General features: G+C 41.1%; 1 long non-coding RNA gene across 1 annotated transcript in view; it reads left to right on the top strand.

Annotated features, from left to right (window-relative positions):
• The first annotated feature begins 389 nt into the window (after positions 1-389).
• Positions 390-19,980, top strand: part of LOC123801100 (uncharacterized) — a 33,746-nt gene continuing 14,155 nt past the window's right edge. Inside the window, exons 1-3 of the long non-coding RNA XR_006782106.2 lie at positions 390-655; positions 2,446-2,519; positions 9,811-9,923. This is a non-coding gene — a long non-coding RNA (uncharacterized LOC123801100). The remainder of the gene's footprint in view (positions 656-2,445; positions 2,520-9,810; positions 9,924-19,980) is intronic.

Here is a 19,980-nt window from a genome sequence, read left to right as displayed (position 1 = left end):
GTCCCAGCGAGAGCTGAGCTCTTAGGAAGCCGCAGGAAGCGTGCGCTTCCAGAAGGGTGTGCGGCGCGCGGGGGTCTGCACGCGCGCAGAGCTTGTTAACGGAGGGCGTGCCGGAGGCGTGGCGCGAGGTGTCCGGGCGAGGCGCTCCGCGAGGCGGGCGGCTGTGGGCGGGCGGCGGGGAAGCGCGGCCGGGGAAAGGCAGCGCTGCGCGGAGAGCGGCTCGCAGCTCCCGCTCTCCCGGCCGCCTGGCCTGAGCCGCCGTGGGCGGGGCCTGCGGTGATTGGCGGGCGGGCGGGGAGGTCGGAAGTACTTTGTTTTTTATGCTAATGAGGGAGTGGGGCTTGTCCGTATTTACGTTGAGGCGGGAGCCGCCGCCCTTCATTCACCCACATGGCCCTTCGAGGTGCTGCCGTCGCCGCCCGACCTGCGCCTTCGCGCCACTTCGCGCCCTCGGGCGAGGCCGAGGGGGTGGGGACGACCCCCGCCGTGTAGCCGCGGCTCGCGCCCCTCGCGAAGCCCCTTTGCGGGGCGGGCCGGCCGGCCGGCCGCACCCCCGGCCTGGGGCCTCCGGTCGTAGTAAAGCGGAGGCGGGTGGGGAGGCGGGAGCGAGAGCCCGCGGCGGGCGAGGCGAAGATGGTGGCGGCTACTCCTCCTGGTGAGTCTGCCCGCCCCTCCGCCGAGTGAGTGAAACCTGTTGTGTGCGGCCCCAGTCCGGAGGGAGGGCGGGCGGGCGGGTGGGGCGGAATGGCCCGGGGCAGCGTGGCGGCGGCGGCGTGGCCGGGGGCCGGGGCGGGTCTCGGGCCGTTGGCCGCTCCGGCGGGTGGCAGCCGCGACTCGCTGCTCCCTCGCTCGCTCGCGGGCTGGCGGAGGGGCAGGGCAGGGCCGGGGAAGGGAGGGTGGGAGGGGGCGGCGTGCGCGCCGCGGCCGCGCCCGGGACCCGCGCGGACCCTGCCTGGGCCGGCCCCGGCGGGCGGGTGGGCGCGCGGCGCACACAATGGTCCCTCAGGGAGAGGATGTGCAAGGCCCGCGCCCCCTCCGGGGCTCGCGGTGCACGCGGGGCGCGGGGTCCCCGGGAAGGGAAAGTTTCTCCCGGGGGCGAGAGTTAAAGCGCCTCCAGAACAAAGCGGCGGCGGCAGCGGCACATGGGGCAGGCCGCGGGCCGGGAGGGGGCGCGCCCACGAGGTACCTGCGCGCTGGCGGGCGGCGTGGCGTGGGCGGGAGCCCGCGGGCCCCCAAACTTTGTGCGCGCGAGGGTGGGCGGAGGGCGCGGGAGCTCGGGGCGGCGCGGCCTGGACGCCACCCCCACTCCGCGTGGGCTTTGTTAACCCGCGTGGGCAGTCCCCGGGTGGGGCTCGCAACTTCCCGGGCCGTGGCCCGCGGAACAGGCCCGGGCCGGCCTCGGTGGCGGCGTGGGGCTGCTTTCGCCCGCCAGCTGGCAGGGAGCGCGGCGCGGGAGGGCCGGCCCGGCTCGGCGGGAGCGGCGGCGACGCCGCCATGTTCCTGCGGGGCGGGCTGCGCGGGGGTGAGGGCGGGGGACATGGCGGCGACTGCGCGCCGCCGCCGATTGTTCCCGGCTTAGGCCTCGGGCCGCGTGCGACGGGCACCGCAGTCGTGGAGCCCCCGCCCCTCTGGGCCGGGCTGGGGGGGGGCGGGGGACACAAAGGAGGGGCGGCGCGCCCGCGTCCCCGCCGTGCTCGGGCCTCGGCGCCGCCGGTCGCCGCGCGGCTGCCGCCGGGAAACGGGGGGGGGGGGCGGTTTGCCGCGTCCGGCAGGGCCCGACTCTGACCCATCGCCCCCTGGCGGCCGCTCGGGGAACCGCAGGGCCGCGCACCCCCTTGTGCGACATGTGCTGCCGGCCCGGGCTCCATGAGCGAGGCGGGCACTTTGCAGTCTCGGGTGTTCCTGCTCCCTTTTTTACTCCTAAGCCGGAGCAAAAGGGATGGGAACTGGAGAAGGCAGGCTCGTTCTTGAAATACCACCAAAAGGAAAAATTATCAACATGCCATCCCGACCACATCAGTTGGGGAAATAACTCTTTATCCCGGCTTGCAGCCACGAGGTCTTGATTGGGGGAGGGGTGGTAAAGAATAGTCCCTTTGCTGCTGCTTTTTCCCTCTCTTCGGAGCTGTACAGTACAGTTAACGACTGTTGTGGATTATACTGGAGTATTTCAGGATCTTTTTAAATAAGACGTGAATCTCGTACCTGTGGGGTTTTCAACTTTATTCTCTTAACACGTTTTCACCCATATACATTGTTGGTCTTTTAAACATTTGCCAGTGTTCCTTGACTGTGTTATCCTAGGTTTAGCAAATGGATGTAACTAATTGATATAAGGGTGTTAGAAAAGAGCAAATTTAAATTTAAATATGGGATTGGAGGATGATAATAATTTTCAGCAAATATGTTTGTCTTTTTTCCCTGTTTCTCCACCCCCCATCCCAGTCATAACACGTGGACCTAACTGCACCAAAAGCTTTTCTAAGGATACTTGCTGAGAAGAAAGTTTTCCCTATTGGGTAAGTGTATTCTTCTTCTTCTTCTTGTTTTTTTTTCTTGGTTAACTTTTCTTTAAATCAATTTTTTTATTTTAATCTCTTATTTCAGTAAATAGATGGGATTGGGTTTTCAAAGAGTGAAATAGGTATTTTGTACTTTGTCCATTTACCTTTTTTAGAAAATTAACTCAATGTGGGTCAGCTAATATTTAAGTTAGTAATAACAGTGGAAACTGATGCAGTTTACCAAATGTAATTTTAGAACTGCTTTGAGTGGTACAATAGATTTGATCTGGAGTAAGTTTTCAAGATTCAAAGAAATTTAAACAGGATGTTTGAGTTCTGCAACCAGCTAATGCACTTGAAATGTAGTCTGAACAGTAATTCTGTTAATCAATTTGCCAAGTATTTGCTAATTGGAAGCCAGAAGAAAAGGAAAATGTTTTGCCACGTGGATGTGAAGATTCCCTCTAAAAGGTACATGAATCAAATTGCCCTGTTGATCTGTTAATTCTCATTCATATGCAGTCTAATCTTGATTGATTGAATTTTTTTTTTTGAGTATGTCTGGGAACCTCCAGGTAAAAAAGAGCCATCAGTTTCTCTGACAGTTTTAGATTGATGGTTAAGTTGTCTTGTGAAAAAGATTTTTCTTCTACTTTTAAGGTCTAAATGTGCTTGTGAATGAAACTTAGTTTTGAGATAATTAAATTCATTTTCTCTTCCCCACTAGGCACTATGCTGAATTTTGTATGTTTTATAGCTCTTAAGAGTTGGAGGTGTTATTCTAATTATTTATTTCAAATTTAGCAGGAATAAAGAGACCATCACCTTGTAAGACTGAAGATTGTGACCAGTCAGAATAATGTCAAAGTGCTTACAGTGCAGGTAGTGATATGTGCATCTACTGCAGTGAAGGCACTTGTAGCATTATGGTGACAGCTGCCTCGGGAAGCCAAGGTGGGCTTGAAAGTGCAGGGCCTGCTGGTGTTGAGTGCTTTTTGTTCTAAGGTGCATCTAGTGCAGATAGTGAAGTAGATTAGCATCTACTGCCCTAAGTGCTCCTTCTGGCATAAGAAGTTATGTTTTCATCCAATAATCCAAGCCAAGCAAGTATATAGGTGTTTTAATACTTTTTGTTTGCAGTCCTCTGTTAGTTTTGCATAGTTGCACTACAAGAAGAATGTAGTTGTGCAAATCTATGCAAAACTGATGGTGGCCTGCTATTTCCTTCAAGTGATTTTTACTAATTTTGTGTACTTTTATTGTGTCGATGTAGAATCTGCCTGGTGTATCTGATGTGACAGCTTCTGTAGCACTAAAGTGCTTATAGTGCAGGTAGTGTTTAGTTATCTACTGCATTATGAGCACTTAAAGTACTGCGAGCTGTAGAACTCCAGCTCCGGCCTGTCGCCCAGTCAAACTGTCCAGTTACTGAACACTGTTCTATGGTTAGTTTTGCAGGTTTGCATCCAGCTGTGTGATATTCTGCTGTGCAAATCCATGCAAAACTGACTGTGGTAGTGAAAAGTCTGTAGAAAAGTAAGGGAAAATCAAACCCCTTTCTACACAGGTTGGGATCGGTTGCAATGCTGTGTTTCTGTATGGTATTGCACTTGTCCCGGCCTGTTGAGTTTGGTGGGGATTGTGACCAGAAGATTTTGAAAATTAAATATTACTGAAGATTCGACTTCCACTTTAAAATGTTGCAGAAATATAAAGTATTAAAAACAAAACTTTGTAATTTTAATTATTTTGTTAGTGTGAAGTTCAAACAACTTTTTGTTCTTTAAAGTGAAGTTTTGTCATAATTTTGTACTAAAACATTCCATCTCTGAAGTTGCATGTCAGATTTGACTAAATTTTTGATATATTCTTCATCTAACTAGATTTATTTACTTAAGTATTCATTTATAATTGTAAGGAAAGTTTATTTTAATACTGTGATAATTTGTAAAGTTAGGATATTCCTTTTTGCTTTTTGGAGCTGGTATTCACAATGTCTTAAAGTTAATAAATTGTGTTACTTGTACATTGTTTATTTAAATTTGCAGAAAGTATTCCGTTTAAAGCAATGTATGAAAGTTGTGGGGTTGTTGGTTTTTAAGCACGTTAACTTACATTTGGGAGGGCAGGTTGTCTTTTGTTTCTAGTAAACAAATACTGTTTTACCAGTACTAGTGTTCTTAATGTGTAACTGTTAACTGCTTATGTACTAGTTTGCTTAGTAATTTGTGCTGTATAAACTGTTAGTGATCCTTAGACTGTCATTAGCTTTCTGGAACTTAAAATATAGGAGTTAAAATAAGACACACTGGTGCTAAATGGAGTGACAAGTATATGTATGTGTACATGTCTCTAATGCCAAGAGTGTAGTTGGGTGGGAGTCTGAAATTACTTTTTCTCTAAGTCTGTACTACTATTACCATTCCTTCTCCCTTAATAAAGCAGACTTTTGCAACGATGATAGCTGGTCTGGGCTTCTGTGACTTTGTCACTGGAGTGGAACCTGAGCAATGGCAGTTACACAGTATTTTATCCAGTATTTCTGCTGCTTCTTTCATATGTTTGTGTCTAGCCTGTGTCTCACCTGTGTAGAAAAATGTGGGTTAACTTCAGAATAATCAGATTCTATAGGATCCGTTATTAAAATTGGATCCAAGCGGAATTTCTGTAATTTACTTACTATACCATCTGGTAAATTTAGAAGATACCTTTTTAAATCAATTACATAAAGTCTAACATGGAAAGTTTAATCATGGATCCCTGAATAGAAAGGTAAGAGTTTCGTAGTTCTATAGTTGATTATTAAAAGGTAATTTTTCAGAGAGAAAATATTAAGAATTGTGTGTAATGAATTATACAATGAAAATGTAATTGTCTTTTAGTTTGAGTTCTTAAACCTCTTAAACCTTTTGAATTGAAGAAAATCTTAAAATCGTTTTGTTTTGATTATTTAATGACAAATCCTGCTTTGAACTAAATGTTCTCACAGTCCCATAACATTAGCATGGCTGATAGTAGTCTGCAGAAATGGGGTGTGATGGTGATTAGTGGAAAAAAAGGGATGTTTACATCTGCCAAACCATATAATTTCATTTTAAAGCTTTTGGGGGGAAATACACTGGCATTACTGTTTGAAGTAGAACAGTGATAGGAAGCTCTTCCAGAGGATTTCTTTATATGCTAAACTGTCAGATTTTAATAAAATCCTAAATGGTTCTCTTTCTCCCTAGATGCTGAAACTTTGTAGTACTTGGGTTCAGAACTCAATTGGACTTTAACTAGACTTAATGTCTAGTAAACAAGTTAATAGATGTGTATGTTTTCTTACGGGGTTGGCAGTAGGGCCGAGGTTGTCAAGGGTTCACTAGAAATTGAATTTTACTTGTTTCTGGTTTTAAAATGTGTGGCAAAGTTTACGTTCTTGATTCTATTAAGATTTTAAGACAAGACGACTTAGTATTGTCTTTTCGAGTAGCATTAACAAAAAGCCATGCAAATATAATTAGCCATTTTGAGATAAAAATAAGTTGAACATGTTCATTTTAGCTCCTAATTGCCTGCCTTCTCTCTAATTGACCTGGGGGAGACAGCTCTAACCTTTTTTGTGTTTTAACCTTTGAAGTGTTTAAGGTTTTTAGGGTGCTGTTGCTCTTGGTTTGATAGCCTTAAGACTATTTTCAGGAAAAAAAAAATCTTTATTTTTTTTGCATGTTCTGCACGTATGATTCTTAGTCTGTGTTTAAAAGGAAAGTACTTACAGCTCTACAAATTATTTTTCAAAGCTGCTTGCAAAGTAGTGATTTTACTAAAAACTTTGAGATCTTCATTTTACAGGCAAACCTGTCTAAGCAGAACAAGCCAGATTTGGGTTTTCCCCTGTAGTTGGAAGAGCCCTACAGAATGATTCCTGACAAAATGCAACCTGCAATTACCTGAAGACCAATTCAGTGCTACAGTCAAGTTTATTATGCATTTAATGAAGTATTGTTCTGTTAGTACTTGACACGCATGGTGTAGTTGTCTGTCATTAGAAAATTAGCCTCTTAGCTGAGTAGTAAAGGTAAGGAGAGCACAAGTATACAAGGCCAGTATTTGGTGTCCAACTAAAAATAAGACGATCATGTCTGCTTGAGGTTTTGCAGGTTATTCTTTGCCTTAGAGGTTGTTGAGCTTACACTGTTTTTAGAAGTCTGAATTAAAATGTAGCTTTCTGTTGATAAGTTCAGTTCCTGATGTAATAGTCTTCACGAGTTGTAAAGCATAACTAAGATAGTTGTATCCTATGAATTTTAAGACCATAGGGAAATTGTTCAAGAAGGCTGAGTTTTCTTTTTCCAGTAATTTAAACAGGCACAGCATTCAGAGAGGCCTACTTACGTATTTGCAATTCAGTCATGCTGTTTGAGTTGTTTTGGTGCATTTAATGTAAATAAATCACATATTTTAAGACTGTTAAGAAATTGTTCAGAATAAGCATATTGAAATAAAAATTTTAAGGTTATTCTTAGTTGTGGCAGTTTTTCTGGTGTTTTTTTGTTAATATAAATGATCCGAACATCTTTGCTTATCAATTTGAGGTAGTTGAGAAGTGGGGACAGGTACTGAAGTGATTGATGACATGAATTCCCTTACTTTACTTCAGTACCTATGGCACCAGCATTTGTATCTTAATTTTACAGATGAAGTAAAATCAGGAATATTTACTTGGAAAGATCTAAAATATAAATAGATTCTTGATTTAAACCCATGTAAATAGTCTATTAAAAAACGGTTATCCTCTTACTTGTAATCTGACAAGTGTTTAAATCCCATTTGATTTGGAAATTTGGGTTCTTGGTATATTTGCTAAAAATGAGATAAGGGCTCCAAGTATAATTTTTTTTATTAACAGATCATAGGCACTTAAAATCCAGCCAGTTGAGCTATCTTTAAGTATGAAGCATCTTCATTTTGATCTTACTGGGATACTGTCCATATATTAATCGTTTTTTATTTTCTTTTGTTCTTGGGGTGGTGTGTTTTGTTTTTATTTTTGTTTTTAACCTGTTGATACATTGACGTTTACGCTAAGAGGGGAAACCAAAGTGTGAAGTGTTAAACAACTGCTTTTAGTAAAGATCTAACTGTTTGGCTATAGGGTTGAGTGTTTTTCAGTGGATTTTTACTGTTAAAACAAATTGAGGTTCAGCAGTTTGTACAATTAACAGTATTTTTAAAATAAGATGAATATTAAGATTTTTAAGATGTGACCAGTAAAGCAACTCTAAAAGCAACAATCCTAGCCCTGTGCAGTTTTGAGTACTTTGAAAAATAATTAAATGCCAATATAAATATGGGCTTAGTCATTAATAGGGCAAATATTTATGGGATAGAGGTAAAAAACAGAAACCTGAGGTTGTTAGCAAGTGATGCCCAACCAAATGTTCGGTAAAGTGTCTCCATTATTAACAACTACATGCCTAAATTTAAGAGAATGTATACTTAATATGAGCATGTATCTGTTTAATGCTTGCTTATTTATAAGACATAAATACTATGAAATTGCTATAGATAATGTTGACTTCAGTTAGACTAAAAGACATTGAAAGGTTCCTAAGTTCCACTGATAAACTTTAAAGGAGTCCTCCTGTACTTGGTTGAAGTGTAATCTGTGTGGGAATACCAACAGATAGGGTAAGCTTGGACTTTAAGAATGTTGGCAAGACTAGATGAAAATTGTTCAGGTTGAGGGTATATGCTGCTTGAACCACTGGGTACCTTAAAAGTCCAGTTAAATTCCTCAACAAGTCAAGAATTCAAAGGCCGTGTTTAGGGAATACCACTGCCGGAATCCAGCGTGGTTATACATTTACAAGATACGGTTATAACGATAGTGGGCATTATAATTACCAAAGATAACTTTTCAAAATACAGAGTCCTAGAACTTTAATTCAGATGCGTAAGAATGAATCCAGAAACAGTAGGGCTGGATGCCAGGAAGACAAACTTTTTGAGAAATTGGTTGATTTTGAACTGTGTGTTTTAAGAATATTAACTGCTGCTCTAAATTGTTCAGAATGATGAGCTTTGTGAATTCAGCACATCAAAGCAGTACCTTGGAATTTGTGGAGGTGGAATGCTGAATAGGAATAGAGAATACACATTTTGTGTTTCGTATACTTTGTTTTATGACTTTTGCTTGGCATAAACCTTTTAGCTGGTGCCAGCCTTAAATTTGCTTCTGAATCCATAGGCTTTTCCTTTCTCCCAACTTTATGTGGTAAATAGTAACCCCTTTCTGCTCCAGTGATAGTCCAACTGAGTCTTTGTGCTGGACATAGATCTCCTTGGGAGTTAAAATTTGTGGTCACACTGGTTTGTAGGTCATTCTGGACAAATAATTTTCTCTCCAAAGAATTGTCAATTTGCACCATCTCATGTTCTTTGATATCTAAATTTCTAATTTTAAACAGAAAGGATGTAGTTTCTGCCATGTTCTGAATATTTCTGAACTGATTCTGCCCTTACCTATACTGTTCATGATAATAGTATAGATCACTTCCTTTAAAATCTGGGATATGATTAGTCCCCCAGCTCACTCATTAATCCTCTGTACAAGACTTTAAAACTGCTCTGTCTTCCCTCATCCCCACTCAACTCCCCAGGCTGACGTTTTCTTCGTGGACTTTGCATTTGCTCTTCCCTTAGCTTGGAAAAACTGTCCCTTCAGCTATGTGATTTAATCCTGTTTCTGGTCCACACAAGTACCAGATCAGACTAGTTCTGTTAACTACATACTCTCTTTTCCTTCTCTAGGTAGCTTTTCCTAATACAGGACTAGTGGTTTCTCTTGGGATCTTGTTAGAAATGGAGGATCCTGAGGCCTTTTCCCAAACCTGAAGTAGCTTCTCTCTTTAAAATCATATGCCCCTACTCCCTTCTAGGATGCTCTGTGAAGGTAGGGATTTAAAAGTGGCTCGTTGATGCATATTCAACACCTGAAACAGTACTCAGCATAAAATAAGTCTTGTAGAAAGGAGTGGAAGTGCCCACAGGTGAATATGACTGCTTAAATGAGACTGGCCCAGTGGAAGTTAAAACCAAACACCTTCATCTTTTAGTACATACTGGATTTAGCAAAGGGGTAATTGTACAGTACATTAGTGATAATCTATCAAATATCTGGCAGAAGGGATTCAGGTAGGTTGGTGAGTGGGAGATGTAACTAAATACAGCATCTAGTAATCCAGCAAGAATGAGAATCTTAAGTGTCTGAAGCTTCAGGAAAATGGAAATCTTTCCCTTTTATGTTCCATTTGTATGGCAGTGTTTTGGTGATGGAAGTAAATGCCGAACTTGACTCCGTTCTCACAAAATGAGCAACTGACATTCAGACTACGGGGGTAAAGGAGTGTACTCGCCACACTGATACTGAGGAAGGTAAGCTCGATGTGAGGTGGTGCTTAGTGGCAGGTTAGTTCTCAGCATGATTTTGTTGCCTGAATGAAGTAAAGCTCTGTCTTGTAGTATTTTATCACTGTTACCCACTTTTTTTTGGTTATCAAGCAATTCAGCATTCTTAAAATGTCACAGTGCATACCAAAATAACATATGGTGTTCTAACTTTAAAGTTTCACCACTAGCAGAAAGTGTGAGGAATACAAAGAAGGCTTACACTGGTATAACTGGGCCTTTATGAAATTCAGAATTGTCTTTGACGCCCTGTAAAGCCAAATGCCTCAGGAATATTTGTGGTGTAAGGAAAGGTTCGTAGTAAAGAAGTTGAGGAAGGGAAACCTGGTACCTTCTCAGGTTAATTTTAGGGAACAACATATAGAAATTGGTATGGTAATTTTTATTTTTTAAAAACTACACATGTCTGTAGTTTGGGCTCCAGGAATGTGCAGACTCCAGTTTGAAGACTGTTTGAAGTCACCAAGTGGTACTGGTGAACTGGTTGAGAAATTTAAGGAGCTACTTAAAGAGTCCTAGAGTAGTGTTTAAAAGGGAAACCTGCTGGTTCAAGTACCAGCTTCCCCCGTTAGTAACCTAGGCAAATTTGTCTTTAGCTTTCCCACCTTGGTCAGGGAGATAAATAGCTGTCCTAAGGGTACAGGTTTACAACCAGCCAAAAACGATTCTGCATTTGCACCAACTTAAAAACGGTTTTAAGTGTTGCTTGGCTTGGATAAGTTCAGGTGTCAGACCCACTTGAAATAATATGAGGGATAAAAGGTTCAGGCCTGGTCCTTTTGCCGCATCTTCATAGACAACCGCTTTATCTCCCAGAAGCATGCAGGATACCTAGCGGAGTGTGGGTGAATAAGGGAAAAAGGATGGCAAGCACAGCACCAAGGGCAGAGGGATTCTTCCTGGCTGCCACCAAACAGTGGGATTTCAGTGAAGGGGGGAGGGGTGGGAAAAGGAAGGCAGAGAATTTTCAGGTAAGCTGACAATTTGAGCACATGTCAAAGAGGCAGACATTCATTACCAGGTCTAAGATGCCCTTCAACCTGCATGTGATGTGGCTGATTAAGCTGCTTCTAGGTTTCATTTTAAATGTCACCTGAAGAGGCTTTCATTACCCTACTTGGGTCTCTTTCACTTGTTACATTCAAAGCACAATGCAAATTTATTTTCTTAGAGTTCTGTAAGTCAGGGGTCTCAGCACAGGTCTCACTAGGTTAAAATTAAGGTGTTAGCAGGGCTCTTTTTCTGGAGGCTCTGGGAGAGGAGCCGTTGCCTCTTCCATCTTCTAGAGCCTCCTTCACATTCCTCGGTTCACAGACCCTTTCTCCATCTCTGATCCGGCAGCCATAAGCCGAGTCTGCACATCATTTTCTGACCTCTGTCATCAAGTCTCTGACCTCCTCCTGGGCCACCGTTTTCCACTTAACTCTGGCAACTTAAGGACATTGAACCCACCCAGCTATTCCCAAAATAATCTTATTCTAAGATTAGCTGATTAGCAGCCTTAACTCTCCTTTACCATGTAAACTTGGCAGGTTCCAGGGTTTAGGGCAGGGATATTTTGGGGTGCCGTTTTGTGTGCCATGTGTCCACTCCTCATGAAATTATGTCACTTTTGGACAGTGTTAGAGTCCCAGGCCTGCCTAACTATTTAAGATTTTATTCTGACTGAGCTTAAGTAAACGAATTAAGGAAAATACTTTTTTTAACAATGACTGTTTTAAGAATTTTCCTCTGTGGTATTTGGATGTCCGTTTTATAGAGGATCAATGAGAAAATGATTATTCATAAATTCAATAACTACCCTGTTGTCTGTCATTCTTGCTGAGTAAAACATTTTGTCAGATAAAAAGGGTTTATGGTATATTTCTCACAAACCTGTTCTAGAAAAAAATTGAACTATATCAGTCTGCTAACATTATTTAAAGAAGGACCTCCAGGATGGGGAAGCCATGAAATCAGTATTTGTTAGCCAATAAAACATGTAAATAACTGCTTTAAGAAATGGAGATATAGGACATGAGATCATCAGGGTGTAAAAACCTCAAACTTAGCAAAAACTGGGAAATCAGCCATTGGAGACAGAAGGTAAATAAGCAGTTCATACTTTGCTTTGTTAGAGTACAGAAAAGGTTTGATATTTTCATTTCAAAGCGTCTAGTCAGAATAAAACACTAAACTTTGAAATTACTAGGAAAAGTGCTAAGAAAGTAACCCACAAAGCAAAAGACAAGAAAGGAAACAAAAGCAAGAGGATTTTAATAGCAATTCAGCACAGAAAATATTTTTAAGTAGTTTTGTGTTTTGGCTCAAACAGTTAAACTTAAGTTTTATAACCTGCAAGCTTTATTTGTAGCCGTTGGAAATGAGGCAGGTAGTGGTTTGGCCATGTTCAAAGGTAAGTCCTGGCCCTTGCTTTAGTGCTCTCTGGCCCGGCAATACTGTCTATTGTAAGTGTGCTCCTTGTAAACGACAAGCAGATTCTATTTTGTATTCCCCAAAATGAATGCAAAATAGGCATTTGGTAAGTACCTGTTGAAAGAATCAAAGATCACTTGCAAATATTATCTTACAATTAGGGTATTTTCTGATTCACCGCAGTAGATTTCCACACCATCCTTAAATTCCTCATCTGATGTCAAATTTTGTCCAGAATCTGAAGATTATGCTTACTTTGATGTAAAGTATAGAAGAAGAACAGTCTGCATATGGCAGTGGGGAGGGGCACTGTACGTAAAAGAAGAGTTATCTGTGCATCTGCATGGGATGTGTAAGCTGATGGGTGACTGAATGGAGTGCAGTCATGACCTGGTGGCTTCTGGGAACTTTACTAGTGGGTCATAATGTGACAGGGTTCAGAGCAGATTTCATGCAGAAGTAACTCACAAACGGGTTTCCTGCTTTGTCATGGATGAAATGGGAATTGGGCCCATGATGTCAGGACCACTCTTTGCTTTCTGCTACTGCTGTTCACCAGATCACTGTAGTCCTTGGGAAGTAAGCTGCTGCAAGAACTGATAAGTATTTGTGAGAGTATATATTCATAACCCTATCCTAAAGTCTATGTGTCTTCAAGAATGTCAGTGATTCTAGGATAAATCTCACATGTGTAAATTAGAATTAGTAAAATGAAGAGGTAACTGATACTAAATAAAAGGCTAAGAAAGTAAGTGCTACCTGAGCTCAGGGGCAGTGACTGATACAGTGTGGATTTGGCACACGTTCTAGCACATGGGTAATTAGAAGGGCAGATCTAATTGAGCGGACATAAATATGGTAATCACATGTACTGAATTGGTCATGGGATGTTGCTCCCTGTTTAATATGAAGAATCTCGGGTTTTACAAATTTCTCCAGCCAAAGATGGAATGTGCAGTTTAGTACCAAGTGAGACCATTCAGTCATGATCGATCGATATTACTGTCAGAGAATAAGTTTCTGATTTTCTTGCTTATACAGAATTTGAGACTTCTCACCACTATAGAAGAGCTTTGCCCTCTTAAAGTGGTGATGGAATACTAAAATATCAAAGACCCAAAACACATTCATTTTAAAGACTCATCCAGCCCTGCTGATACTTAAAGCCTGCTATAGTATTTTAATCTTAGGTCTGTCTCCAAAAGGATGCCATCCAAAAGTAATTTTTATTTTTTTGTATAAGGTTATTACTTTGTATTCACTTGATTTATTGAAAAGAAATTAAGGGACAGCATTATATTTAGACAGTCATGTAATTTAACTTTAAATTGGAAGTTCCTTACACATTTCCAGTTCTGGATGATGATAGATCTGAAATAAGGAAGCACTGATGAACCTTAAAAATATCAGAAAAACATTACAGTCATAGTTTGATATTTAGTGAGGTTACATTACAGAAATTAAATAAGCATGTTATATAATGCCATTATTTTAAGTAGCTGAGAATGACTTAGTCTTGACCTTTGCCCACTTTAAAAAAAAATAGAATGCTAAAGACAGCGTGTGCTACTAAGACAAGACAATTTTGAGATCAATGATTGATTTTTACACTTCACCCATGTATTATTAAGGGCTGCTGACGCTGTTTTGTCTTAAACTCATCAAATAATTGGGCCAAATTTGAGGAAATCAATTTCTACTAAATAGTTAACCATAAGGTATATTTGTGTTAGCAAACAAAATGCTTTCAAAATGTCCCACTTTTGAAACTGTTTGAGTTTTTTATGTTGACCCAGTAACTGTTTGCAAAGGTAAACCCAAGTGGAATTAAGCAATTGCCTGGCAAATTTGATCACGGAGATGACCATAGAGGATAAAATGAATAAACTGATTTTTAGAAAATTTACTTAATGACAGCAGACCTTTAGTCTCCTAGGTCTTTAGGAGTTTTTGTTTCAGGAATAGCCCTGCATTCTTTTCCCCTCTTTCTTCCCTGCCTCCCTTCCTCCTTTACTCCCATTCTCCTTCTCTTCCTCCTTTTCTTTTTCTCTCCTCCCCTTTCTTTTTTCTCTCCCTCCCCTTACCTTCCTACCTTCCTTTTTTCCTCCCTTGTCATCTATATTATATCATTTATCAGTCATCAGTGATATGCACATGGTTAAGGGTTTTGTCTAGTAATCATTAACCCATCCTTACAAAATGTTAAGTATTTGTGGAGCTATCAAGGTAAACAATACATTTTTAGTTTCAGTTGGGATGTTTTACATTCATATGAAAAACTCAGAGGCAAAAGTATTATTTAAAACAATAGTATATTTTGAAACACATGACAAAGACCAAGATTATTTTCTACCAGATTCATTAACTTACTTCACCTGAATTAACTGCGTATTTGTTGAACCATCTCATATTTCCTAGCCATTTCAACTTCAAAGTTCCTGGAGTTTTCGTGGTGTCTAATCTGGATGCCATCTTTATCTGAGATTAAATAAAGGTCTTTCAAAGATTTTTTTAATCTCATGAACCCATGGCCAAGTAACAGTGAGTTTATTTCTTATTATTTTTTTTTTCAAAGATTTTATTTATTTATTTGACAGAGATAGAGACAGGCAGCGAGAGAGGGAACACAAGCAGGGGGAGTGGGAGAGGAAGAAGCAGGCTCATAGCAGAAGAGCCTGATGTGGGGCTCGATCCCAGATCGCCGGGATCACGCCCTGAGCCGAAGGCAGACGCTTAACCGCTGTGCCACCCAGGCGCCCCAACAGTGAGTTTAAAAGATTGCATAACGATGTCAAAGAAAAGCTTCTTGTGTGTCAAGACCAGGAAAGATTCCTGGAATGTGGACGACTGGGTTGAAGGGAGGAAAGAGTACAGAAACCCCATGGCTCACTCCTGTTTTTTGAGGCATTGGGCACAGGTAGAAGGTAAAAGAAATCCCAGTTGTATTGGGAATTTGACAGACAAGCTTGCCACCTCACTCAGGTGACGGGCCTGAGAAAGTCTCACCAGATTTCTTGCCACTCATTGGTGGCAGGACAGAGAGGCAGAATGATTCCTATGCATTTAAGGAGGCATGAGAGTGTGAAGATTCCTGCTCACCTGAATGATTATCCTGCTTGAAAAGGCCTTCAGTCATGAATAAGACACAACCCAGCAATGGCAGACATGGCCTCATATCCAGAAGTAGGTGTGGAAAAACTCTTCCTGGCCTGAACTTGTAGCTGAAATTCATTCTTACTACATGTGTACATGGGATTAGAGACGGATGATATTAAGAAAGCATTATTGGAAAAGTTTGGTCTAGGATCATTTAATAGAGCGAGTGGATTAGAAAAAAAGAGGTGGTAGTTAACAGGAGGAGTGAGAGGAGTTGTGGCCACCACAGACTCTAACCTCTGAACCCAGGCTACAGTGAGAGGAGGAAATAGCCCATCCTCACTGCTGGGATGAACTGGATCCATACAGAAGGACCTGTATGCCGCCTCATTCTCTGAACCTTGCCTCCACAGCCAGGCAATTACAGCCACTCCATTCCTACTCATTTATTTAGTTTCTTTGCTGAAACTAGTAATAAACACATCAGGCTCCCCTGCTGCAGAGCTGCACAGGGCAGCGCCACGTGCCTCATTTCATCATGTGAAACTTGAAGAATTACTTTTTCTAACCTTAAAATGTATGTGGAGTGGCTTGAGTAATTTTGCCTAGACAATTTATTCAGCTCTTCATCCTTCAGGGGACTTGTGAATGTCCTTATGTCTAGTTAAACATAGTGGTAGCCAACAATTACCTAGTGTCGGTCACTGGGTATTTCTTTAACTCTAACAGTAACACTAGGAGATAACTGCTATCATACTGTTCTTATTTTACAGATGAGGAAACTGAGGCAGGAAAGCTGTAGAGCTGACCCCATTCACAAAGCTGATAAGTGAAGGAGCCAGCACTTAAATCTAGGCAGTCTGGTTCTAGAACCAGTTCTCTTAACTACTGTACTGCCTTTCAGATAAGTTTATGCATTATGACAATTATGCTAACAAAATTTAAGGAAATAGTAAAATATTAACATTACCTATTGCTGAACAGAAAAATTTAAGGCAGTTTTAATATCCTGAGTTTATACCTTTCTCAAATTTTGTAGAATAACCACATTTGTTATAATCAGAAAAAAATAAGTATAATTTCTATAAAAATTATGCAAAGAATTGTATAAAGTACTCTCACCCGAAAGCTAAGAGAAATATATGTGAAAATGTCCATTGCAATGTTACCTTAGTGGTGAGATTTTTTTTTCAGTAATTTTTTTATTTTCCTGCACTTTCATTTTATTTTTTGTTTTGGATTTTAAAGCCCTAGTTTAAAAGAAAAAAGTAAAAATTAATGTGGATTTTATGCTAAAAATTGATAATCTTGATGCAGTCAATGATTTTTCTAGAGAAAATATATTACCAAAAATGATTTAAAAAGCACAGATGTTAATAGATCAGTAACCAAGAAATACTTTAAAATGTAACTAAATAAACTCCCATCAAAAACTTTGAGCCTAAAGAATTTGGGGTATTGAGTTGTTTTAAATTTCTGAGGGTGAACCAATTCCAATGCTGTTACAAACCCTGAAAGAATAGAGGAAAATAAAAGGCTTCCTAATGCATTTCTTCAAGTTAGCACTGAAATCTGAGAATACTATTAACTATAATAGAGGATAATCTCACTTATGACAGATGCAAAATAACTACATAAATATAATGCAAATAACATTGGAACAAACTTAATAGTATATTAAAATAGTTGCTGTCACCGCAGTGACTTAGCTTTGCTTTCGTAGTATTGAATAAACTCAATGAAATAGAACACAGAAGTAATTCGCCTATTGGAAAAGTGGAGGCAAAATTATCATTATCAGCTTTAAAAATGATTGTCTTCCATGGAAACCCAAAGAAAATCAGAAAAATTACTAGGACTAATAAAGAGACTTCGGTGACGTGATTTAACCTAAAATTAAAAAGCCAATGGTTTTCCTGGTACTAGCATATTCATGTTACAAAAAATTGTTAAAGGCTGCAAAATAGTATAAACAGTATAAAATATCTAGAAAAAAGTCTTGAGACCTGGAGAGTGAAAGAAAAATTTAAACGTCATTGTAATTCATAAAAAGTTGTATAAACAGTGCTAGCCAGGTTTCTGTATGAGAAAAACAGCAATATATCAGTCTTCCTGTAGTGCATTATTGAGCCAACACTGCTCCAATAAAAAGTCAGTGGAATTTACTTTTGGACCTGGCAAAAATAATTCCAGTGTCCATCTGGAAGAACAAACAGGTGGGAAGATGGGAAGAAGGTGAACAACTTGGGAAATATATGAGGCACTAAATGTTTTATGAAGTTAGACTAATAAAATGAGAAACACTGGCAGTAGTGAAGATAAATCAGTGGAACAAAATAAATAGGCCTTCAGCAGCCGTCATATACATAAGAACCCAAAAATAAGAAAATGCCAGAACCAAAATTAAAATACCCTACACCAAAAAGTGTTTGAAACAAAAAAGGGGAAATGAAATAATAACAATAAAAGTGAAAGTTACTATTCTTAATATAAAAAGTAATCATAATAAAAGACCACAAAATTCTCTTAAGAAATGAACAGGCAAAAGATGGGTGTTGATAATTCAGGGAAAATGAAAAACAAGTGGCAAGTAAATACAGTGTATGCTGGTTGGGAGAAATGTCAGAATTAGTGTCAGGCATGGGTCGTACTGGTGCTTATTTCTGTGCCGTGATACCCAGGCATTTTTACTTGGTGGAGGGAATATTTTCAGAAAATTCTTAATATGCATTACTACATTTTCTATTTAATTTTATGACAGAGACTGTCTGTTTCACCTCCAAATCTGTTTTCCCATCCGCCATCTAGGCACAGGATCAGCAAAGTTTTACCTGGCACATGGCTGCCCAGCTGGAGACTATTTGCTTCTGTGCGGTAGGAGTGGCCAAGTGACAAAGTTCTTGCCAATGATAAGTAAACACGGTGACACGTGTATCTTCTAGGTCACTTCCTTTAAAGCAAGGTGCTTATCTTCCTCTCTCTTTTCCCATCTTTGGGATGAAATATGGACATGGTGCTGGTGAGTCAGCTTTGTGCAGACAAGCAGAGTGGAACTCCAGGGTTGAGAGAGCAACAGAGTGAAGGGAACCCAGTTTCTAGGCATCATCTTGGAGAGGAGTTTTCTACCTTAAATGGGGTTGCACTGATATTCAAATCTGAGACAAAGGCCTACAGGCAAGTAGTTTATCTTAGAAATGACTCCCAGAGCAGGAATGAGGGGGAGGGGAGTAAAGTGAAAGTTGGTCACTACTAAAATTGCCTAGTATTCCATCCCATGAAACCTTCAGGATACCCTTATGAAATGCATTCCAAAACTGTCTGCCTTGAGAGCAAAAGGGGGACTTGTTTTTCTCATTGGTTGTCCTTATAGGTTGTCCTATTGAAATCACTCCAGGCTGTTAACCACCACACTCTTCTGGAGAGCACATATATATGGGTATTGGCAAAAAACAGACACATAAATTGGTGGAACAGAATAGAAAAGCCAGGGATGCCTGGCTGGCTCAGTTGGTTAAGTGCCTTCGGCTCAGGTCATGACCCCAGGATGCTGGGATCAAGTCCTGCATCGGGCTCCTTGTTCAGTAGGAGTGTTCTCTCTCACTCTCTCTCTCTGACAAATAAAATCTGTAAAAAAAAAAAAAAAAAAGAAAAGCCAGAAATGGACCCACAACTATATGGCCAACTAATCTTCTACAAAGCAGGAAAGACTATCCGATGGAAATAAGACAGTCTCTGAAACAAATGGTGTTGGGAAAACTGGACAGCAACATGCAGAATGAAGCTGGCCTACTTTCTTATATCAAACACAAAAAGAAGTTCAAAATGGATGAAAGACTTAAATGTGAGGACACCATCAAAATCCTAGAGAAGAACACAGGCAGCAACCTCTTCGACCTCAGCCATAGCAACTTACTAGATATGTCTCCTGATGCAAGGGAAACAAGGGAAGGGAAACAAAAGCAAAAATGAACTATTGGGACTTCATCAAGATAAAAAGCTGCTACTTGGCGAAGGAAACAGTCAACAAAATTAAAAGGCAACCTATGGAATGGGAGACGATATTTGCAAATGACATAGCTGATAAAGGGTTAGTATCCAAAATCGCTAAAGAACTTACCAAACTCAACACCCAAAAGCCAAATAATCCTGGGGCACCTGGGTGGCTCAGTTAAGTGTTGGACTGACTCTTGGTTTCAGCTCAGGTCACGATTCCAGGGTCTTGGGATGGAGCCTGTGTCCGGCTTGCTGTGGAGTCAGCTTCAGTTTCTCTCTCCTTGTCCCTCCCCTTCCCTCTCTGCTCCTGCCCCTGCTCACTCGCACTCTCTCTCTTTCTAAAATGAATAAATAAAATCTTTTTTAAAAACCTAAGAATCTGGTAAGAAATGGGCAGAAGACATGAACAGACATTTCTCCAAATGAGACATACAGATGGCCAACAGACACATGAAAATATCCTCAACATCACTCATTGTCACGGAAATAAAACTACAATGAGATATCTCAAACCTGTCAA

The sequence above is a fragment of the Ursus americanus genome, chromosome 10, assembly GCF_024610735.1.
Source record: "Ursus americanus isolate L20-20 chromosome 10, mUrsAme1.1.p, whole genome shotgun sequence".
Taxonomy (NCBI): domain Eukaryota; kingdom Metazoa; phylum Chordata; class Mammalia; order Carnivora; family Ursidae; genus Ursus; species Ursus americanus.
This window is presented reverse-complemented; position numbering and strand designations above follow the sequence as displayed.